General features: G+C 40.9%; 1 protein-coding gene across 1 annotated transcript in view; it reads right to left on the bottom strand.

The window, feature by feature from the left end:
* The window catches only part of znf469 (zinc finger protein 469), a 236,608-nt gene that overhangs the window by 47,620 nt on the left and 176,571 nt on the right, over positions 1-12,417 (bottom strand). The window contains exon 5 of the mRNA XM_078794867.1: positions 8,654-8,868. The gene's annotated coding sequence lies outside the window, so the exon portion shown is untranslated. The remainder of the gene's footprint in view (positions 1-8,653; positions 8,869-12,417) is intronic.

The raw sequence follows: 12,417 nt of genomic DNA, 5'->3' as shown, positions 1-12,417 counted from the left end.
GCTAAGGATAAGCAGTAGAAAATGAATGAATGAATTCAAATTATTTGACTTATTCATTAATTCATTCATTCATTCATTTTCTACCGCTTATCCTCATGAGGGTCGCAGAGGGTGCTGGAGGCTATCCCAACTGCCACAAAAATTGGGTTTGAACTCGGGCCTCCTAACTGTTAGGTCTGCGCGCTAACCAATTAACCTAGCATGTTTTTGGAATGTGGGAGGAAACCGGAGTGAACATGCAAACTCCACACAGAGATGGCCGAGGGTGGAATTGAACTTGGGTCTACTAGCTGTGAGGCCTGCACGCTAACCACTTTACCGCCGTGCAGCCTAAAGATACATTATTGTTCTAAATCAACTTCATCACATTGTTTTGTTTGTTGTATTCATTCTCTACCGCTTATCGCGGGGGTGCTGGAGCCTATCCCGGCTGTCTTCAGGTGAAAGGCGGGATTACACCCTGAACTGGTCGCCAGCCAATCACAGGGCACATGACCCACGGTGTCATCTTATAAAAAAACGCCAAACTCATCACACAGCAACTTAACACTTAAAAGGTAGCTAAGAAATATACAAGTAACATTCATTCATTCATTTTCTACTGCTTATCCTCATGAGGGTCGCGGGGGTGCTGGAGCCTATCCCAGCTGTCTTCGGGCGAAAGGCGGGTTACACCCTGAACTGGTTGCCAGCCAATCACAGGGCACATATAGACAAACAACCATTCACACTCACATTCATACCTATGGACAATTTGGAGTCGCCAATTAACCTAGCATGTTTTTGGAATGTGGGAGGAAACCGGAGTACCCGGAGAAAACACACGCATGCACGGGGAGAACATGCAAACTCCACACAGAGATGGCCCAGGGTGGAATTGAACCCTGGTCTCCTAGCCGGGGTTCTATTCTATTCATTCACAAAATGTCACCTTCTTGCAACTGTACATATACTGTAGATATATGTGATGTAGACTCATGAATGGAAAGTTCAAAGGTTATTACAGATGTCGGGAAACATCAGCTGATTTACATGAAGATAAAGAAACCACAAATTCCTATGAAAATCTCCGGCAATAACTGATGCAACATAATTCACTCACACATTTTGCCGAATTAGTTACCGAGTTAACATTTCCTGCAACGAGCGGAGTTAACTGCACGTTAAGGAGTCCGTATGCTGCTATGCTTCACCTTTTCTATGTGTGAAAATCTTGTGAAGATCCATGATGTTGCTCAAACACACAAACGATAAACGCAGTCACTCTCTCTTCCCTAAAACAGGCGGCGTATGTTTGGCTGTTTCAGCTGTGTGTGCTTGAGGCTGGGTGTGGGGTGTATACAAGTGTCAGACAGACTGCACGGTCTGTAAACACATACTCCTAAACAAAATCTGGGGCGGAAGCAGAAGATCACCTAGATGTGCTTGACCTTTTCAACTCTGGGTTAAACTGTTGTACTTTCACTTTGTCTAAGACTCCGGACTCTTGCACGTGTGAGAGAAAGGAACGCATATGCTATCTCGATTGTTTATAGTTTTGCATGGATGTGAAGTTAAATTGTCCGACGTTCTGTTTGAAATATCTGTACGAACATGCGTGTAAATATAGATGTTTGATGTTTACCACAGATGCTTTGTAGTTCATTTCGACAGGAGGAAGATGGAGAGAGACCACCAAAAGAGACACATTTGTGCGTCCAAATAGTCTGCATTTAGAGTATGTGGGACTACTTTGCACTGAAAACTAGGCTGAATGATCACTGAACAGCAAACACACCTGAAGATGCCAATGAACAGCTCTACACCATACCATACAGGTATGGCGAGAACTTCAAAAACAATGAAGACCCACTTTAGACAAGCTCTTGGTCATAGACAACATTGTTATGATATGATATGATTCAATACATAAAATATAACCGTCTGACCCACTGTGTCATCTTATAAAAAACGCCAAACTCATCACACAGCAACTTAACACTTAAAAGGTAGCTAAGAAATATACAAGTAACATTCACTCATTCATTTTCTACCGCTTATCCTCATGAGGGTCACGGGGGTGCTGGAGCCTATCCCAGCTGTCTTCGGGCGAGAGGCGGGGTACACCCTGGACTGGTCGCCAGCCAATCACAGGGCACACATAGACAAACAACCATTCACACTCACAGGCATGTGCTCGTTCACACTCACTCCAATGCAGCCGTGTACATAAGACATATCAATGAAAAAAACAAAGGGGTTGCACGACATTGAGTGGTTAGCGCGCAGACCTCACAGTGAGGAGACCAGGGTTCAATTCCACCCTCGGCTATCTCTGTGTGGAGTTTGCATGTTCTCCCCGTGCATGTGTGGGTTTTCTCCGGGTACTCCGGTTTCCTCCCACATTCCAAAAACATGCTAGGTTAATTAGCGACTCCAAATTGTCCATAGGTATGAATGTGAGTGTGAATGGTTGTTTGTCTATATGTGCCCTGTGATTGGCTGGCCACCAGTCCAGGGTGTACCCCGCCTCTCGGCCGAAGACAGCTAAGATAGGCTTGTGAGGATAAGCGGTAGAAAATGAATGAATGAATGAACTTCACAATGGCTTATCTGGTAATTGTGGATCACCTTATAAGCAAATAAATAAAAAAATCAGCATATACGCAATCCAGCAACACCACTTTTGTGGAGAGGTTGTGACCTACACCTTCACAACAAACAACGCAACAAACTTTCTGAGCTACATGAAACACTTGTATGCTAGGACTACGTTAAAAAGCCATAGCATTTCAGTATGTGGAATCAAACTATGGAATGGATTGAGTAAGACCCTCAAACAATGCACAACGATGAGCCAATTCAAGAAACAATACAAGCAGTTGATGTTTGCTTAATACAAGAATGAAGAGTCTTGAACCAGTCATGATGTGCTATATATATCACTATATTGACACTTACTATGGTACCCATTATGGCATTGAATTGTCATAAAAAAAAAAAAAAAAAAAAAAAAAAAATAAAAATAAAAATAAAAATAAAAATAAAAAAATAAATAAAAATAAAAATAAAAATAAAAATAAAAATAAAAATAAAAATAAAAATAAAAATAAAAATAAAAATAAAAATAAAAATAAAAATAAAAATAAAAATAAAAAAATAAAAATTATATTATGAAAGCAGGAAGTGAACAAATGTAACAGTTACTGATTGTAAAAGTACCAGATGGAGGGGTAGGATTTAATAAGCTTTGCTTCTTCCTACTCCTTTTGGACATGTGGAACTGTGAACTGATTATGTGATGCATTCAATTGTAATCTGATGCATGTTCAAATGAAATAAAACCATTACCATTACCATTACCAAAAGAACTACCCCCACTTAGATGAATATGATGAATATGTCCATGACACAGATTCCAGCTGTATGGATGGCTGTCAGGAGTCCGGGACATTTTACCTTTGAAGTGCGACTGCCGCACACACTCCTTCCCAGTCAGCTGTCAAGGTTTCCCCCTTTAAACAGATCATGACGTCAGACTCCGCCCCAAACAAATGTGTCCTAACAGTGCCACATCTGGAGTGAGAGGGGAAGAGTAGGAATGTGGCGGAAGGTTTGAAAAGGGAAAGCAACTCTGAAACTGTTTTAGCTCAAGGACCCTGGCCAAGCATGACCTATAATTTACTGCCCCCCCCCCCTCAAAAAAAAAAAAAAAAAGATCCGATCACCTAAAAGCATAAAAAGCCATGAACGCAACCATGAAATGTGTGCACGTGTGCTGGTAACTCTTCTCGAAAATATATATTCATAAAAAAAAAAAAATTAAGACTGTTTTGAGGGGGTGAAAGTGTTCCATTGTTTTATTTGGCAAAATGTGATGTTTCAATGTGGTTTCAGGGGGAGGTCCTCCTAAAGACTTTGCAAGCAGCCTGTTCTTGTTGTCACTGTCAGAATCAATCAGAGCTGCTGGGTCTGCATTAAACCCGTAGAAGGAGCACAGCAGCAAAGCGAATGTTCTGCTTCGGATTGGTTGCTGGAACAGATATTGCCGATATTGTGACAAAAATATGACAAAAATATCTGAATTCCTAATCAAGGATGCAAAGCAACACACAAAAATACACACACATATTTCCACACATCTGTTTGCTCTAGTGACGGAATATGTGTGCAAGTCTCAGGACACCCTTTAGACTGAAAGGGTGCGAGACGTTTAGTCGGACGGAAAATATGCTGAATGTGTTTGAAGGAGTGGACACAGATAGGGAGTGGGGGTGGGGAGGGGGTGGGAAAGCTGATAGATTCCCTCTAGTTACTGAGTCATATGTTTTACATCAGCACTGCACAAGTGTGTGCTCAGCTTTGAAAATATCTTCCAATATCACGCAGGCACAATTCCAGGTGAGGGCAAATCAGGTGTCCACCACAGAGCAGGAGAAGCCAGTATTACTTCATAGAATGTACAAATGTACAAAAGTAATAATCCAAGTTCACCAAAGACATTTCAAAGTCAAATATTACAATTTAGAAACATATGGTCAGTATTTTTTGTAACTCAAAACACATGATTTGAATGTGTGTATCGGGTATGCAATAGAACTGGAGTCCAAACATACTATAGTCATCTATCATGCTGCTTATTTCTTGCCTCATATGGAAAATAACATAAAAAGTGTCATAAAATGTACAGGAAAAATATTATATGTAGCCATGACACCATCCAAAGCAATACTGCCTGTACTGCGATACATTTACAGAGTTCTCCATCAAACTGTGGTAACCCAGGAGCAACTATCAGGATGTGGTGAGCAGTCAGGGCCAGCAAAGCCTTCTTGACTTGCCTAAACACTATCAAAAACATTGACTTTAAAACTTATATTAATAATAATAATAGATTTGATTTATACGACATCTTTCAAGAACAGTGAAATCCATTAATCATTCCCTCCACAGTAACACACACTGGTGATGGTAATCTATATCCGTAGACTCAGCTGTTCTGACAGAAATGTGGCTGCCAGTTCACGGGCCTCTTCGACCATCGCTACACATTCATTGCCATTTATACACCAAAGTGGAAGAGTGGGTGAAGTGTTTTGCTCAAGGACACTAAAGTAGTGATGGTTTCTGGGCGACCTGCTCTACCTACTGACCCATGAGCATTTGTTCAATGAAATTCATTAATTCATTCATTTTCTACCGCTTTTCCTCACAAGGGTCGCGGGGGGTGCTGGAGCCTATCCCAGCTGTCTTTGGGCGAGAGGCGGGGTACACCCTGGACTGGTCGTCAGCCAGCCAATCACAGGGCACATATAGACAAACAACCATTCACACTCACATTCATACCTATGGACAATTTGGAGTCGCTAATTAACCTAGCCTGGAATGTGGGAGGAAACCGGAGTACCCGGAGAAAACCCACGCATGCACGGGGGGAACATGCAAACTCCACACAGAGATGGCCGAGGGTGGAATTGAACCCTGGTCTCCTAGCTGTGAGGTCTGCGCGCTAACCACTCGACCACTCGCTTGTTCAATGAAATGGTTTATTTTATTAAGACTCTATCTTCATTCAGTAGAAACCAGAACTCAACTCAACAGACGGAGTGGCAGGTAAGTCAACATTGATGCGCTACACTGATGATGGTGATGTCATACAATTTTAAAATATCCCTTTAATAGCGTAAAAAAAGTGTTATAGTAGTACAGCAAAATTAACATAACAAGCAATCTAGTCCAACAAGCAAGTTACCAGTCACTAAATTCACCAAGCTCTCGATCTCATCACTTCACTCTTCTCTGTACTGTATCTTCCGGTGTGGAAGTCGTATCAGTAATATGGGGATCATTTTTTATATACCGGAATGGCTACATTGGACATAAACAGAATGATCTCCAGGGGTTCTGTGGTTTTTGACGACTATTAGGATCAAGTGAATCATCTGACCCATCGGTCTTCCCGTCTGAGAATCCCAGTGGATATCACTACAGATGAATCACCAAAAACCCGATGTTGCAAAAGTCAAATTCTTGCCGCATAATCACTCACAAGTAGTGGAAAAAAATGGTAGCGGCGCAGCCCTAAGTGGGTCTACGGTTGCATTAACAGGCACTGTTAGACAGCGAGGGGTGGTATCGGGGTCAGGGGTGATGGGTGCCCTCGCAAACAACTCCGCCACCTGGAGAGGAAGTCAACAAGAGAGATGCTTTCTCCTGCAGCCCAGTAAACCCTGGCAACAGATGATGCTGGCAAACATGTGTGCGACAAATGTGCCATTTGAAGCAGTGACGGGATCTCAATCATCACCAGATGAGACTTGGATATAAACATCAGGAAAGACAGCAGGGGGGGCTAGCAGCGTCAGAAATATGCTAAAAATGCCCGCTCTTCTTTTATAGATACGATACTGTATTGATTCTGTTACAGATTCCATGACGGTATGATAAGTCACACTGCGGTCCGATGGTTAAATATTATGATGAGTGCCTGATGAGTGTGAATCTGCTGTTTACTGGACCGCAATCAAGCAGCTTCTATTGCTCTTTGAGGCTTAATGATCAGGAAACAGTTTCATGATGGTCTACTTTCTACCATCCAGTCTCACAAGTACGTATAACAAGAGTGGAGAAACACACTTGACTTGTATTTTTGATATCATTTTCTACCTGCTTGTTGTGTATTTTCCTCTCTTTTTTTACCCCCCTTGCCAGTTCTGGTTTTATTTAAAGGTATAAAGGTTTTATTTAATTTGAACATGCATCAGATTACAATTGAATGCATCACATAATCAGTTCATAGTTCCACATGTCCAAAAGGAGTAGGAAGAAGCAAAGCTTATTAAATGCTACCCTTCCATCTGGTACTTTTACAATCAGTAACTGTTATATTTGTTCACTTCCTGCTTTCTTATATAGTTTTTTTTTCATTTGTTCTCTTTTGTCCCATACCGAAGTAGGAGGTGATATGAGCATCCAATGACATAAATGGGTACCATAGTAAGTGTCAATATAGTGATATATATAGCGTAGTAACTGTTACATTTGTTCACTTCCTGCTTTCCTATTTTTATTTTTATTTTTATTTTTATTTTTATTTTTATTTTTATTTTTATTTTTATTTTTATTTTTATTTTTATTTTTATTTTTATTTTTATTTTTATTTTTATTATTTTTGTCATGTACCAAAGTAGGAGGTGATATGACCATCCAATGACAATACTGTTACAATCAGTAACTGTTAAATTTGTTCACTTCCTGCTTTCCTATTTTTATTTTTATTTTTATTTTTATTTTTATTTTTATTTTTATTTTTATTTTTATTTTTATTTTTATTTTTATTTTTATTTTTATTTTTATTTTTATTTTTATTTTTATTTTTGTCATGTAGCAAAGTAGGAGGTGATATGACCATCCAATGACAATACTTTTACAATCAGTAACTGTTACATTTGTTCACTTCCTGCTTTCCTATTATAGTTTAAGGATTTTTTTTGTTTTTTGTTTGTTTGTTTGTTTTTGTCACGTACCGAAGTACGAGGTGATATGAGCATCCAATGCCATAATGGGTACCATAGTAAGTGTCAATATAGTGATATATATAGCACATCATGACTGGTTCAAGACTCTTCATCCTTGCAAAGGTAACTCTGCGGGAATCACCCAAGTAAGGCTAGGATGATCGACTTTTTGGAAAAAGTAAGTTATTGAATTGGGAAAAAATGTCATACTGTATGTGTTTGGGATGAGACTTACAGGCTAAAATGTTGCATATTTAAAATCTAAATTGTATACAGTAAAGCTCAGTGCTTTTTTTTTCTTTCTCCCCCTTGCCAGTTCTGGAAAGTACATTCAGCAGTGACACAAGGACCGTCTCCTCCATGGCAGATCACGCTTGTGTTTTTTCAATTAAGCCAAGCTCCTGTATACGATTCATCAGGGAAACCATCATTCTCATGGCGCAGCAGAAACTAATGGAAAGTCACTTAACATTCTTTTTTTCCAGGATATGTATCGAAAAGACCCGTGAAGTTTAAAAGTGGAATTTTGTCAATGGGAATAGACGAGGTGTTGATGGAAGGTCAAGGTCTCATTGGGAGATTTCGGGGTGCAAACGCAAATAGTGAAAAAGGAGCAGGAAGAAAGTTGAGTGAAAGCCTACAGATGGATGGATTTCCAGGAGAATGTGGGTTTTGTCACAGTTCCGGATCTGAATTGCACTACGGGAAGATTACAGATCCACGGAAATCACTTCAAAGCTTTGTGTCGCCGGGATGTGGAGAAGTACAAATTGTCGCCGGTCTCTTTTATTTACAGAAAAGAGCCTCAAAGAGCTTTGTTGCATTTATCAGCCCTAAGATAAATCACTAGTGCACCATGTAAACACACATACCCACACACAAGAGCGGAGAGACTGCACCGCATGGCCCAATTCCCAGATATTCCATTCACTTTAAGTGAGTATCAATCCTGTCGGTATTCCAGTTATAGCTCATCTTCGCTGGTGTACACCAAAGGTATAACACAATGTCAATAGTGGAATCACATGCATGCCCATAAAAAGTGGGAGGTCCTGGAAAAGGACAGCCCACATGACGCCCCCCCCAACCACAACAATCAACACAGACAGTACGAGAGTAGTGAGAGGAGAAGCAGCAGGAGGAGTCTGAATTCTTACCTCAAGAGTTACGATGAGGAGTCGGTACGAGGGAAAAGCCACATGACTAGAGGCGTCTCTGTCTCTGGTTATTACTTCTCAGCCGCGGAGACGGGCGCTGAGACATGCAGGCGACGCTGAGGCGTACAGGCGGCGCTCAGCTGAGCGTCACTCGGCAGAAAGAAGAGCAGCCACGCAGACCCCGGGCCCCCGTCCGTCCGCTAACAATCTGCCTTCTGAGGATGAAAAGAGAAGACTTCATTACCAGCTGGAGACCACGCCTCCAACCCCTTCCAGTCTCCCTCCCCTCCAAAGACTTATCCGCCCTCCCTCCTTCCCACTCTTCGCTTCCCCTCTAAAACTCCCAGCCAGTAGCACGCGCCCCGTCCCGGCCAAAGAGGGGAGCAGACTGCCAAAGAAAACCTCCCAGCCTGACACCAGCCAGCACTGTGCAGTGCACACTAAAAGTGGGTACAGAAAGATGGCACACAAACTCTTGTTTTGAAAGTTTACATGCATGCACTTCACAAGTGTCCCGACCTTAATGCTGAAGAGCTCGAAAAAAAACAAAAAAAAACAAAAAAAAATACACCATCACGGATGGTGCGCATGTGTCTGTGTCATTGGGGTGGAAAGGGGCTATTAAATGAGTATAAAGAAGAAAAACAGACGGGGGTAGAATTAAATTTCGATCAAGTGAAGAGTGCGAGTCGGTGGAGATTCACTTCAGCAGACTATTCGGACAGACGGAAAAAAAAATCACAGACGCGTTCGCAGGAACACACGGAGCAAAAAAGCGGTTGATCAGTTTGACAGTTACAGCCAGTACAGACATATTATGGACCAGGGGGGTTGTTTTGACTTCTCCAATTAAGTCTGCAAAGATCATCACTTCCAAAAGTGTCGGTCTCAGTGTGTTGGTGTGTCTAGAAATCCCTCATACTTAAAAATATTAGCATCATTGAACCGGACCCCTAAATCTCATCCCCTTTTCTCCAAACCTAATAGAACTCTCTCTCCTTGACAGACAGGGAAACTAGACCTGTTGCTGTTTACTGTCATTACGGTAATTATGACGGGCTGGGCACACTCATGTCTCTGCAACCTCTCCCCAGTTGCATTACACACAAACCATGCTCTACCAAGTCTGGAGGTTTTAAAACCAGGCCATGGTGACAAAAAAAACTTGAAAAGTGTTAAAATATAAACTGGTAAATTAGTCTCTAAGGGCGATGTTGGCAACTACAGAGAAATGCACATTCCCAGTTAGGTCATGGTCTCGTCCACAACATAAGATGAACTTGGTTTGATCTTACAGACAATTGAACGCAACATCATGACCGTGTCTCACAACAATGTCGCCACAAGTACTGTATCTTCCGGTGTAGAAGTCGTATCAGTCAATGAATGCATCATGAAGAAGAAGTTTTGTTTGTTTGTTTGTTCGGTATGTAAACGTAACACATTATTATTCGGCTACACAACAACCTAAAGATCATAACTGTGAGGCTGAATAGACAAAATTAACATAACAAGCAAGCTAGTCCAACAAGCAAGTTACCAGTCACTAAATTCACCAAGCTCTCGATCTCATCACTTCACTCTTCTGTGTTGCTTCTGAACAACATTGCCAACCACATTAAAAGAACAGGCCCTGGTGACAAAAAAAACTCGAGAAGCGTTAAAATATAAACTGGTAAATTAGTCTCTAAGGACGATGTTGGCAACTAGAGAGAAATGCTACATTGTTGCTTTAAGAAGGTCATTCCCAGTTGGGTCATGGTCTCGTCCACAACATAAGATGAACTTGGTTTGATCTTACAGACAATTTGAAAGCAAATTCACTACGGTGTCTCACAACAATGTCGCCACAAGTACCGTATCTTCCGGTGTATCAGTCAATGAATGCATCATGAAGAAGAAGTTTTGTTTGTTTGTTTGTTTGTTCGGTATGTCAACGTAACACATTATTATTCGGCTACAACCTAAAGATCATAACTGTGAGGCTGAATAGATAAAAATTTACTTAACAAGCAAGCTAGTCCAACAAGCAAGTTACCAGTCACCGACTTCACCAAGCTCTCGATCTCATCACTTCACTCTTCTGTGTTGCTTCTGAACAACTCTGCCAACTCTCTACTATCATCTCTACAGTATAATAGTAACCGCATTAAAAGAACGGTGGCGGTAAAACGTTTCAAATCATCCAAAAAAAAAAAAAAAAAGCCCAGACAAGATGTATAAAGGAAACGTTTTGCAGTAGCGGACGAGTCATGCAAGGATTACAGATCTCTGGCGTTCCCCCACTCTAGCATTAACACCTACACACACTCTCTGTGGCATAATGGTGTCAAATTTACACAGTTCCACAAAGCAGTACTTAAGGTTACGGGCTGCCTTCATTGTAGGTTGTGAAAGGGGGTTAGGGTTGACACAGTTGGAACGTGCATGGTTATGGATGACAAAAAAAAGGGGCAAACAAACCAATCTTAAGTTGACTTCATCAAAATTAAAGTATGAAAAAACAAGAGTATTTTGTGGTGTCATGTGACTTTAATGTGGATATTTAGTGACAGATAATACACAAATCAATCCAACATCGGAAAGCCAATGTTTGAAAACTGAATACTCAGGCGGACTTTGTCCGACTGAAGTGAAGTACAGATTCTCGAGAGGAGTGAAGTTTTGGCAGAAAAACTTTAATGCAACGTTTCGGTAAGGCTGTTCTGTTTTGGGAATAATGAAGCTTTGTGACTTTTGTTTTCGAAGCTAAGATTACTATAACTGGGTTATATTGGGGGAGTGGCAGGGTGTCTTTTTAAAGAGCAAGTCATAATTTATTTTCAGCAGTCGGTTTATAGCAGAACACATACGCTACTGTACTGCAGCATGTATGCAGTGACAGCTTTCATTATTTGAATTTTTTATTTTTTTTTTTGCTTCTACCTTAAAAATCTAGTAAAAGTAAATGGCATCCAGTCTGAAAAGAGAGCGGGTATAAGTACAATTCCACATGCTGTTCTGGAATGGTAATTGCTAATGGTAATTACGCACCAAGTTTGCATTTCTCATCATATCAAAATACAATGACAAAAAGGACCAGATTAAATGATACCACTCAAAAATACTGTATAATGTACCATGGATAAATCAGGACTGGAAAGACACCAATCTCAAATGTAGGCCTAGACCCCTTACCCCCCCCATCCCACTGCCCCCGGAACCCCCAACCTGGGCCCCACACACACATGCAGACAGTCCCACCCCTGCATTTATAGCTGTTTGTTGGGTTTGAGTGTGTCAACTCTGTAAGCAACCGCAACACTCGTTGACGATTTAGCTTGTTAGCTGCCTTCGTCGTGAACGCACAATAGTGAGTATAAAGAGGATTTTTATTGTAAATGTTGAACCCCAAATCCAAAATCTTTTAAAGAATGAGGGTACAAACTACTGGATGGGTTCAAACAACTTATATTGTCAGTGTGTCATTCCAGTCGGTACACTTATCGGTTATTCATTTGTGCGGATTTGAGTCGGATTTTTGTGTCATTGAGTCATTCCAGGTCAAGATGCAGACACACTTCACCAATGAAATGAAAGGTTTCCCCTTTACCGCCAACACCAACGCATCTTTAACTCCGAGTTAGGGCTAGTCATAAAAACTGAATCAATGAATTGACTCAAAATAAAATTTTAAGTAACTAACATACTGATATATATATATATATATATTGAGTTCTAGGAATTTCCCACTTCCAATTACCAGTGATGAACCAATCACACAC

Source organism: Doryrhamphus excisus, linkage group LG1 (assembly GCF_037039965.1).
Source record: "Doryrhamphus excisus strain RoL-2023G ecotype Guam linkage group LG1, RoL_Dexc_Guam_v1.1, whole genome shotgun sequence".
NCBI classification, from domain to species: Eukaryota; Metazoa; Chordata; class Actinopteri; order Syngnathiformes; family Syngnathidae; genus Doryrhamphus; species Doryrhamphus excisus.
Note: the sequence above shows the minus strand (reverse complement) of the source record. Positions and strands in the feature narration are given on the sequence as shown.